General features: G+C 34.3%; 1 long non-coding RNA gene across 1 annotated transcript; it reads right to left on the bottom strand.

The window, feature by feature from the left end:
* Window positions 1-3,061: 3,061 nt before the first annotated feature.
* Window positions 3,062-4,715, bottom strand: LOC137850259 (uncharacterized). Its single transcript, XR_011092408.1, has 3 exons — window positions 4,358-4,715; window positions 4,175-4,237; window positions 3,062-3,678 (listed from the first exon to the last, which is right to left on the bottom strand). It is a non-coding gene; the product is annotated as an uncharacterized lncRNA (long non-coding RNA).
* Between the last annotated feature and the right edge of the window lie 7,981 nt (window positions 4,716-12,696).

The raw sequence follows: 12,696 nt of genomic DNA, 5'->3' as shown, positions 1-12,696 counted from the left end.
AAATAAATAAATAAATAAAATAAATAAGAATCAGACTACTGCCCCAATCTTACATATGGAAAATATAGTATGGAACATTTCAAGAATTTAATTTGTCATTCAAAAAAACATTTTGACATGAAGTATTATGTGTGTAGTTTATGTATTGACAAATCATCATTTTCAGGTGATAAAAAAGAAGTTTTAAAAATCTCATTTTGATGTTCTAGATCATACAGAGGAGCTAATTCATAATGTGAACTCAAAGACAAATGCTGCAGATCCAGGGAAATCTCTAAATGCCAAATTAGAGCTCTGGGTTTAAAGTAGTAATTTTGGCCATCCATATTAGAAAATGTACACCTCCAACTCTAGAATTTGAGACACTATGGGAGACTGAAGTAATTTCTGATTTCTATATTAGGATCCATTTCTGCTAACAATAACTTTTAGCTTTATATTAGCATCTACTTGACTCACTAGAGAGAAAATAGAGAGAGGAATTTACAAGAAATTTCCATATCTCTCCTCTGTGAATTCAAACTTATACCTTTCACCTACATGTCAGCATTGATAATTTCACTTTCCAGGCCTTCTCTGTATGCAACAGAAGATGCCTAAAAAGTCTCTGAAAGTATCATCATTTTGTCCTGCTGTACATAGGATGAACTTTCCCACTGAGATTCTTCTTTTTACTGTCAACAGAAGCAGCACGAACATCTAAATGTCTACAATTAAATGAGACAAATCTTTTAAAATCTACAACATATGTATGGAAGATGATTATCATAGTTTTTAAATGTTGATGGTAAATGTTTTCTAATTCCTTTATACATCAAGCCAGCCATACGCTATATCCTGTTAAAATTCTTACATCCTCTGTGAATCTCACAGGATCCTGGCCTGCCATCTGATTAGTTTTTACAGTTGTACTGATTCCAAATTTACAAAAAAGTCACTTGATATGTGAGAATATGTTCTCTGGTACTCTGGAAATGATAAATTACTTTGTAAATATCTACTCAAAGTTTGAGAAAAACATGACAACTATTTTAAATATTATTGTTTAACCTTCCTATTAGCACAAAATCTAGGATGGAGAAATCATGACAAGCCTCCTGATATAGCAATTTAGAAAGCCTCATCACTTGTGTAGCATGATGCTTTGGAACCAAAATTATAACTCCGCCACTGAGGAATTTCTCACATACTAATACAAAAAGACCACACTGAAGAAAAAAAGTGTTCTAATACTTTACACATAGATTTAATGATACAATAAAAAAAAAAAAAAATCATCTTTAGCAAACAAGATTTATTCAACTACTTATACAGTTTCCTGATGAAGATACGTTATATGCTAATTAAAACAACATACCAGGAACTGTACATTAACTTTCTTCAAATCTTTAAAAAATGTTGCTCTGAACTGTAGTGAAATGTAACATAGTAAGCCTTAATTTATATCTGACAAACAAGGAACAATTTTCTTTGTGCTGAAGCTGTAGCTGAAATTTGAAAGAGGCACAGATTTCAGCTTCATTCAGTATTTTTTCTATGGCAAATATTAATTTGGGTTCAGTCACCAGTGCAAATTCTCAGAAAGCACTCAAGTCTACGCTCAGCATGCAAAAAGTTCTGGTCTCTAAAATATTGTTTTTAAGTGCTTGTCGCCTTTCAATAACACAGAAATCAATGCAAGTTCTTCACCTTCATAGCAATGGAAATCCTAAAAGTTTAAACACACTTATCACAGTGCCAGAGTAAATATATTTGCAGCTAGAAGGGTACTTCACTGTTACATTTGTTGTCGATTGGAAAAAAATCATCTTGTTTCTCCCCTTGGAGATCCAATGGATGTGAAGCAGCCAAAAGCTTTTTAATTTTTGCATAATGTAGAATAAAGGAAAAACAGACAGGAAAGGAAAGTGAAATAAACCAGTGGAGTGGGAAACTAAATAATAGAAAATATCAGGTTGCTGCGAACAAGAAAGAGGTACAGTGATATCAGGGAGAAACTGATGCATGGGGAAAGTATATACCAGGGATGACTGACCAGACTATGTCGAAGGAAGCTTAAGCACACCACATTTGGTTCCTCTCATTGATTTGAACAAATTTTTCTCTGCTTGCTTGCTTACAGCTCTACCTTCTTATTTTGGTCCCCTCTACTCCCACTTGCTCTGTAGCTTTACTTCACTTAACTTGTTGCAGCAATTGTAGCCTCAATATATTCAGCTCTGTTAGCTTCAGTGAATTTGGCACTCACCTGAATGTCTAATATGACAGACACAGAACCTCAAGAGAGTTTTGATAGGAGCTGCAGCTCCCTGACTTCAGTATAGCTGAATGTATGACAGCTCAAATGTAATGCAAGTCTGACTAACAGAATAATACCACTTGGATGTGCAATGTACATTAGGTGACAGCAGCTCTGAATATTTCAAATGTACATTTTTTTCCTAATAGAAAACTAAAAATAGCCCAGCTATAAGCCTGCATAAGAACCCTATGAAAAATCTAACATGATCAATGGGAACTTTTGATACTAATGAAAGTAAAGAATGTCCTTTGGTTGACTGCAGTTTGGCTTTGTTAGTTTTACAAAAAAGATATTATTATTCTGCAAAGCAAGCATTTCTACAGTCCACCAACCTTATAACAGGTAAGTATAAACATAACTGTGGAAAAAATCCACTGCAGTAATTCTGAATGCATTCATGTCATTCAGTTCAGAGAAAAAAGCAACCATTTCAGTTTTGGGGTATTGTTTTGAGACTGAATAATTGAACAAGTGATTGCTCTGTCTACATTACCAATTAGAGGTTTATATCCTACACATGACAACTGGTCAAGGCACTGTTAAAAGAAAAATCTTGAGTCTGTGCACAAGAATAAACTGGAAATTCATCCTTCCTGACATTATGAAAAACACACTCATGATATGGCACTGAGCTTTGGAGTTTCATTCCAAGACTCATGCACTCTGCAAAACTCCAGTCAGCCAATTTTACATGCCAGGTGTCTTAGAGGAAAGGGGATCCTGGAAAGGAAAACCAGTAGAAAAGAAAAGAATACTGGGTTTACTTCATGTAAACATGATGAGGTTCTTTAATACAGGAAAAAATACAGGCCAAATGCTTCAGGTCTTAAATTGAGCAAAACTTCTTGCACAGTCAAGAACTTTACTTATTAGAAATCACAGATTTTGGCTTAGCGTGATTGATGCAAGACAGATATGGAGAACTGTGTAGCTGACAAAAGAAATTATATGAATAATACTGTCATCACATTCCCCACGTTAGCAAAGCTCATAAACACATAGGCAAAAGAAAAAGGAAAAAAAAAAAAAAAAAAAAAAGGAATTTAACCATTTACTTAAGTGTTTTTTGAAAATAAGACTATGTTTGTTAAAAAAAGTGTTATTTCAAATTTCATATGAAGAATGTCAAATAGCAGAATCCAATAATTTACGTAAAAACCATCACTATAGCCATACCTAAATTTGCTTAATTAAAACCCGGTAATCTTCTTCATTCTTATAAAACTACTATAAATTAAAAAAAAAAAAAAGTAATGACAAGAGAGTCCACCAAAGGGTGGGGAGACACTATGGACTTTAAGAGACTTGGCAAAAAAGAGTTGTTCTTGTGTGCTTGAGACATTTACTTCCAACTCTTCAGAAAATAGGAGCAATTGCTGGAAAAAAAAAAAAAAAAAAGTAAGAAAGAAGATAAATTCTAATGAACTGGTAAATATTTTACATTTGAATCAAGAATGAGAAGACAAAAAGTTATTTTTACATTATTTTATCCTTTCTGTATCCCATGACAAGGCATGTAATGGATACAGTTAACTGGCCTCATTTCAGTTACTTTTAGAATGCAAGGGAATGTACCAACAATAAAATGAGATAAAATTCACGTATCTGCATTTTCAAATCAACAAGAAAAAAAGTGAGGATGCAGTATCCCTAATTCTGAATACTTAGAAAATCACAACGCCTTGATTTATTTCATAACGTATCTTTTATATATATATAGAGAGAGATAGATACTGCAATTTGCATAATATAATAAAACTTTTAAGGCATACTCCAAGGAAAAAAAAAAATATTTTTTCTATCATTTCTTAAGTGCTTTAATTTGTGGGTGTATAAATTTGCAAGAAATAGTCTGAAAACCTATTTTCTTACCTATTTCTGCAGGATGAAATTCTAAGATTCTTGACCAGAATGAGACATCTCCTAAGGAAGCAGCTGAATTAAAGACAGAGTAAAAATCTTAAGATTTAGCACTTGCTACTATATGCAAGCCCTATGTAACGCCTTTTGCCTGGTTCTTTTCACTTGAGGTTATATTTCTTGTCACTCACAGACCTTTATCTGTTGAAAGCGCAGAGAGGATGGCAGTTAAGAATTCAAACTTGCAGCATTTAATAGGATAGACAAACGTTTATCCTGAGAAGTTACAAATAGTTCAGGGGCCAACAATTTTGAAGAAGGGAAGCTACTCAGAAATATGATACAGTGTTACTGAAAACCAAAATTAGGGAAAAACATAGATAGCTTCTGTCAGTGGTTTTGCTGGAATTTTAAAACACTTAAATAAAAAAGCATTTTCATATTATATATTAACAAACAGCAACAAATTTAAAGGTCCAAGAACTAGAGATGAAGTCCTCACAAAGTCTTCTAATAAGAAATGGGAGCCCAGTTTCCTGGGGCAATTCTGAATAGCCCCAGCTGTTGACATTTACTGAACACTTTCAGTTCCCTGCATTCACCTGACCTTAAAGCATTTGGCTGTAAAGAGATAAGGCTTCCAATGTGAAAGATTTAATTTTTTTTAATATATATATTTTTATTGTTTTTAAGTAAAGCAGAATTGCTGGAAAAGGTAAAAAGAGGAAATGTTTTTAGGCCATTTTGAGGGAGGGAAGAAAAGATTATCAACCAAGAGGAAATGATTGTGTGAACAGGGTGAGCCACAAACACTAAAGAAGTATTATAAAAGGAAAACCAAACATATCTCATTACCATTCAAAAAAAAAAAAAAAAAAAAAAAAAGATGGTGGAAGCATATAAAACGCAATGAACAAAACAAGATTTTACTAGTGCTGATTATTTGAAAGGCCACTTTCACCTCCTAGTGGTGAAAAATCAAAAGCAGAGTAGAGTTTTAAAATAAATATCCACAATGTTAGTTCCAACCACTGCATCTTAAATGTAGTACAGCTGCAGGCATTTACTATAATATTTTTTTTCAAACTATAATGAGAAATATTTGATGGGCAGACATTTCCTTTCACTTTAGACATTAAATAGATGTTCTGTGGACAGGACACAGGAGATATTTCAATACCTGGGGATAGTAGAAGATAGTGAACTTGTTAAGTTCAGCTCTTCCATAAGTATAAAAAAAAAAAAAAAAAAAAAAAAAAAAAAAGCAAATACATCAATAAAGCAGTTGGAATAAACTTTAAAACTGTGTTAACAATTATAAAAAATGGTTTCCTTATTTATCAAAAAATATATATATATCAAATTTCTGACATATGAGGAGAGGCTGAGCAAGCTGGGGCTCTTCAGCCTCCAGAAGAAAGGTTCAAGGGGGAATCTTATCTAAGTGTACCAGACTGCAAAGTAGTAAAGAAGACAAAGACAGTCTCTTTTCAATCGTATCTAGTGAAAGACAAAGAGGCAATAGGTGTGTGAAACAAAGGATATTCTGCTTAAATGTAGCAAAAATCATCCTACTATAAGGGTAGCCAAACACTGGAATGAACTGCCTAGAGAGGTAGTGAATATAATCCTTTGAGATAATCAAAATCATTCTTGGACATAATCAATCATCTTTGGAGATAACCAAATCCAGCTGGACATGATCCTGAGCAAAGTGCTATAGCTTACCCTGCTTTGAGCAGGGGTGTTGGTCCCTTCTTACCTCAGTGATTCTATGGTCCTATAACAACAGAATAAAATAAAATAAGTTCTCTGGGGAAAACTACAGCTGCCAATTAAACTAATTCCTTAAATCTATGTTTATTAGAGGAAGGGCAATGAAATTACAGATATTTTAGCATTATGTTTTTAATTGGAAAAATCTAAACAGAAAACATATGCTATATCACTTTCCAAAATCATCTAAATTCAAAAAACTCATTCAAAAAGAACTTTGAAAGGAAGAATTCACATACATTTCTAGGTGTAACAAACAGCAAACAGGCCATCTTAAAATACTATCAAAGCAATTTATCTGTATACTTCATTTTAGCAGACTGACTGTCATTATTCTTTACATCATCTGCAATGGGATAGCCTAAAATAAATGAAGAATAGGACAAAGCACTCAGACGATCTAACACTGTTATGTACCATAGAGCCTGTACCATCATTTCTGACGTATTTGGAAGCATTTCACAGAATCACAGAATTGTCTAGGTTGGAAGAGACCTCAAGATCATCAAGTCCAACCTCTGACCTAACACTAACAAGTCCTCCACTAAACCATATCGCTAAGTTCAACATCTAAATGTCTTTTAAAGACCTCCAGGGATGGTGACTCCACCACTTCCCTGGGCAGAACATTCCAATGCCTCACAACCCTCTCCGTAAAGAAGTTTCATTTCATTGTTGACCATTTGGGATCTTCTATTCCCCAAAGTTATGTTGAATTGTTACCAAAAAGAAGTTGATGAGCGTCTAAGAGAGCAGCTACCTCTTCATGATATACTGAAATTTATTAATAATTTACTGTAAAAGTGGAATCCCATATACATGTATTGCATAAGAAAAGATAAGCAAAGAACACTCTGGCTGTCAGTTAAGTTCGAGTTGTCCATGCTTAATGTTGCAGAATGATTAGAGACAGCTAGAATGTGACCAGATTTCAGTTTGAAGAGCTATTTGTGTTAAAACTGTGTACATCCCAGGACTTAAGTGTATTAAATGAAGATGTTTTATATAAGACATAAAGATTTAAAGGCACCAATTTTGCTAGGTACCCCTAGCAAAATAAAATGAAATTATAAAGAAAATTAAAATTACCAATATAATGAAGATTCACCAAAATTATAAGAAGAAATTTTAATGACTTCCAAGATATTTCATATTTGATCAACACACACATTCCAATAGGGGATGAGCCTTCCCCAATATTTTTAATATCTTACTTGACCTACATATTGAAAACAACATTGAAATATTCATATTTCTGTGTTTTGCAAATTAATAAAATTCTCCTGGAAGTTTCTAGTCTAATGTCCTTGAAAGCACTTTGATGATGAAGAAAGCATTAACCAGCTGCTGCTTCACAGATGCTGAAAAAGCATAGAACAAATGATACTGATTGTAATGATATGTTGCAGAAGCGATAGCAGTGGAGCACTTCTGTTGAAGACAGTCTTCCTGTTAAACAGAAGACCAAGCACAGACTCTTCCTCTTGTTCTGTATAATATGACTAGTACAGATTGCAAATCTCTTATAAAGCCTACAGGGTTTCTGACTAATACTGAAAAGAAATTAGAAGAAATCCAGCTAAGGGCCAAACAATATGAACTGAATCTCATGTGTTATTGGAAATTACATAAAGCTTTCAGTTAGCTAAAAGGAAATAAGAATTGCAATCAGAAAACATCCAAGTACATATTTCTTAAATTTAGGTTAATTTACTAAAGTTATTTTATTTCCTCAACTTCAGCTGCTTGAGACAAACTTCCAGTGACAGCTACAGGTCTTACTTTCAATAAAGCTAACTTCCTCACTTCTAACAGAATCATCAGTTTTACTTAAAATGTATATGTGATTGAAAATGGATATTTCCTTCTGCACAGAAAGTATCAACACCAAACAAATACCAATCAATTATTAGTCAAGAATTCACTTTTCCTCTGGAGGAGTGAAAAAAAAAAAAAAAAAAAGCATTCTTACATGAGTGGTTGTTGCTCTTGACTAAGAACTTAATTTGACATGGCACTGAATAAATATTTACTAATCTTGGAGGAAATAGAGAATGTTGACACATCTTAGGAGAAATAAGCCATTTCAGAATTGAATCTCAGAGTCAAATTTAATCTATACAAAAACACTAACACTGATAGTAACACAACTTTTAAGAGGGTGGTAAGTTATACTGAAATAAACTACTTCATGGAGTCTCTCAAAATTCTCCTTTGTACAACGATGATAAACATGCAGACAGGAATTTATGCAGCTGTTTTATGTGACAATTCTCTGAAGAAATCTAGAACTTATAAATTTGGAATGATGAAACATGTTTCCAAACATAGTTAAAACAAATTAGAATTTTTCATTTCTGAACATATATTTAACATTGTTAATATTACTCAAAACTGGTGGGAATGGCAGCATGACTAAACAATAAAATCAATGGGTATACCTTTTTTTTTTTAGCAGAATTGAGCATGTTAAAATGGAAAAGCAACAATTTTCCAACACTGTCAAAAATAGCAGTTTTGAGATTACTGACATCCTGAAAACAGATAATCTTTAAATCTTATTAAGATCCAAAGTGCAATTCTAATTAATACTTGAGTGCCAAATCAAAAAAAAAAAAGGAAGGAAGGAAGGAAGGAAGGAAGGAAGGAAGGAAGGAAGGAAGGAAGGAAGGAAGGAAGGAAGGAAGGAAGGAAGGAAGGAAGGAAGGAAGGAAAGGAAGGAAAGGAAAGAAAGGAAGAAAGAAAGGAAGAAAGGAAGAAAGGAAGAAAGGAAGAAAGGAAGAAAGGAAGAAAGGAAGAAAGGAAGAAAGGAAGAAAAAGAAAGAAAGAAAGAAAGAAAGAAAGGAAGAAAGGAAGAAAGGAAGAAAGGAAGAAAGGAAGAAAGGAAGAAAGGAAGAAAGGAAGAAAGGAAGAAAGGAAGAAAGGAAGAAAGGAAGAAAGAAAGAAAGAAAGAAAGAAAGAAAGAAAGAAAGAAAGAAAGAAAGAAAGAAAGAAAGAAAGAAAGGCAAGCTGGGGCGATTTCACTTAACTCTCAATCCACTACATCTGCCACCAGGTAAAGACATCAGTGACCCTTTGGGCTTAAATGCAAGGCAACCACTGGACTATCTAACTATGACAAATATCACTTCTCTGTGCTGCATATGCCATGTTTTGGGAAGGTGATATCACATAAGCTTCCCCAAAATAAGACCAGTTTCGCTGAGTCTGCAGGTATCCATTAATTATCACCAAGGCCAAAGGCACTGCCAGCCATGATACATGTTTTACCAGATTGAGGCAGATTTAAGGTTTTACAACTTCCTTCCACCTCTTAGCTGTAAGGACTGTACTCAGACTTCAGTTTGCACTAGAAAGTCTTTGAAAGCACTCACTTGACTTTAAGGTCCACTTTTCCTGACAACCTTTTTTTTCCATCTGCTGATGGCATAAGAAGTGCAGTAAAACTTTAGTGACCTTAAGTAGTTTTGCTGCACTGAGGAAAACTCTATCTTGGCATCTACACATAACACTAGCTGAAGGATTTCAAAGCATGAAATCCATCTTGCTGGCTGCCCTCTGCCCAGGAAGTGGACTACTTCCTAAAGTCTAAAAGTAAAATAGCTGGTTAAAAGGTGAACCCAGATTTTTAAACCATTTACCTGCTTTCTTTTATTTAATTAGCTTTTTTCATGTGATTCTTTCTCAAATGTACTATGAGTGAAGAGCCTGCCCTACACTTGTCCCCATGACAGTCGCCATGCCTCCAGCCAGAACAGATCATCCAGCAGAAGCTAAGTGACTCTCAGCAGCAAGAAAGAAAAAGAATTATCCAGGATGCTGACAAAGTTCCACACAATAACTCTGGAAGAAAAATCTGTCAAAGGCAGGTTTTCTCTTATGATGCTCTTTTTGAAGATTTTATAAAATACTTCCTTCAACCACAAGCTTTCTACTACATTTTCAACAAATAAATAAATAAATCAACATTTCAATCAAACTATGTTTTCTCTCTATATAAGTCACTCTTACCATGTCTGGAATTGTTTACTCCTATAGCTGATTCTTGCACGTTTATTGATTAGGAAAGGTGCTTAGGAAAGTTTATTGCAGGACAGATTTGGGCCTCTATGGTATGTATTCTTAAACAAAAGACATATCAGAATAAAACAGAACAGAATAATCAGAACAGATCAGAATAATGAAATAATGCAAGAAACTAAATTTGGTAGCTTGGTGCATGTTCTAACAACTGTTATTTTGATTGTTTTCTGAAATCCAGAAAATTCCAAGAAAAGAATAAGGTTATTCTACTAACTACAAAATAGCCAGACACAGTTTATGCTTCCAAGTGCTATGAGTTTATTAATAAAATTCCAAAGACATATTTTTGTACTACAATTACGCACTCACATAGATTTGGAGCCCAATTTAGATCCAGTCTAAATTTATGTTTAAATAGCTCTGGCCTTCCCAATGTACACTGATTGAGGCTAGTTTATTAAGGACTGAATTTTTGAGGCGTTTATTGTTTTGTTTGTTTTTGGTGTTTTACCCAATTAAAAATATTATTAAATGAAACCAGCACACCAAAAGGTTGTACGAGATGCTAGAATAATATAAATTCTTGTAAGTGACTTTGTTGTTTCTGTTGTGTTTGTGTGTTTGTCTTTCAAATTGTTTATGTCAAGGCTGGCTTGACCAGGTGTTGGGACCTCCCAGCAGTATACAAAGCTATCTTCTTGTCTCCTTTTGGCAGCTAGATCAGTTGATCCTATAAGTTCTCATTTCTATACCTGAATGTTAGGTGTTTCTATCTGTCCTCCAGCCATGTGATCTTTCCAGAAATAAAGAAATAAAATAATTAAATAAAGGTATCCGATTGTACATTCTTTCTCCATTAAATGTTTATGAATTTTTTTATGGTTATGAAAAATATCACATTAATCAACTATTGGTGTAAAATCTGAAGTAACACAACTATAAGCAGTACCATTGTATAACATGATTATACAATACAAAAGTGTCAACAGATATATGGGCTCTATGATGTTAATGCCACCATATCTATAAAATCCATGCTGGGCTTTAATTTTGTTAGTTTTAGAAGACAAGGTCACCCAGCAGCAGTGATTTATAACAGCCTTTCCTATTATTGGTGTCTGTTCAAGGACAGAGAGGAATCATTTCAAAAGTCTCAGTCAGTACCTTTTTTTACCCACACTAAATTTATATGTTGAAAAACAAAACATAAAAAGTCGATTCAAGTCTAAAGTCAATTCAAGTCTCTGATCATAATATACTAATTCAGACGCAGTAGTCTCAGCAAACTATATTTTTTCCCTCAGGCTGTAACTTGTTATGTCACTAAACTTTTGGTGACTCAGAACATCATATTGTACCAACACTGCTCTCAAAATGCAAATTGCTAATGACTTCTCTTAGACCAATATAAATCTGGAAAATATGTGCAATTCAATGCAGCATTTCCAGGAGTACCATAAACATCCTTCCTCATAAGTCTAAAATAATGGCAATCAAAGTTTTATTTCATTCAGCTATTCAGCTACTGTCATGCTGAATAGGTATGATGTAACATTTGGAAAACATTGTCACTCTTGCATATGGTACACTACTTAACAGAGTTAACATTATTTTTATTTGAACAAGTATCAACAGAACAGTAAAAATCCTGCTCCTCCCCCACCCCACCCCCTCACCCCCCCCCACCACACACACACTTTTTTTTGGACATTTTCTATTATTTTTAGGACTTTGCTGTTTTATAATATACCTAACTGTGAGCAACAGCAAAACACATTTGAATTTTCAGGCTCAAAGTTGTCAATATATTAAACCCATACGTGCTACTAAATAAAAATAACAACATAACAATGAAATATACAAAATGTAAGAATTCTTTAAGTTTATAATGTCGGCATGAATTATGGTGTAAGTTAAGTTTTACTTTGCTTAGAGTAAAGGAGGTTGAATTATTGTTTTGCAGTCAATTATGACAAAATAGTTATGACAATTAACTACGTAATTTATGCAGTAAATTCAATATTTTACATTAGACTGAACTGTAAAAACCCAACCATTTAGTTTGAGAAAGGTTAATAGGTGACATAGTGTCACACAGTGGGCTTGAATAGGAAACCCTAGTTACCCAGGACTGTTGGAACTGATCGTGGATTGGCCAGAAGACAAGGATTTCAGAATGTTGCCAGAGGATGAGGTGATGCATGCTCAAGAGGGCACACTGTATAATAAATTAGCAGAGAATGAGAAGCAATATGCCCTGTTCACTTATGGGTCCTGTCGTATTGTGGGAAAGCATAGGAGGAGGAATGTAGTAGTGATGGCAGAAGTGAAGGCCATCCAGATGGCTTTAGATACTGCTGAATAAGAAAAGCAGCAAGTGCTACGTCTCTCTATTGACTCATTGGTGGTGGCAAATGCCCTGTGAGCAGTGGAGGCAGAGCAACTGGTAATGCAGAGGCATCGAAAACTTAGTTTTGGTGGTAGAGAATCATATTAGAAAATACTTAAACAAACAGGCCATACATAAGTCCATGGACCCTCACAGGCCTCACAGGGCCCACACAGAACCTCACAGGGTCCACACAGTACCCATGTGCTGAGGGAGCTGGATGATGATTTGAGGTCACTCTCATTAATCTGTGAATGGTCATGAAAAATAGGATAGGTGGCTAAGGACTGTAGGAAACCAAAATCACTTATCTTCAAAAAAGGCAGGAAAGAAGATCCTGGAAACT

The sequence above is a fragment of the Anas acuta genome, chromosome 1 (genome assembly GCF_963932015.1).
Source record: "Anas acuta chromosome 1, bAnaAcu1.1, whole genome shotgun sequence".
Lineage (NCBI taxonomy): Eukaryota > Metazoa > Chordata > Aves > Anseriformes > Anatidae > Anas > Anas acuta.
This window is presented reverse-complemented; position numbering and strand designations above follow the sequence as displayed.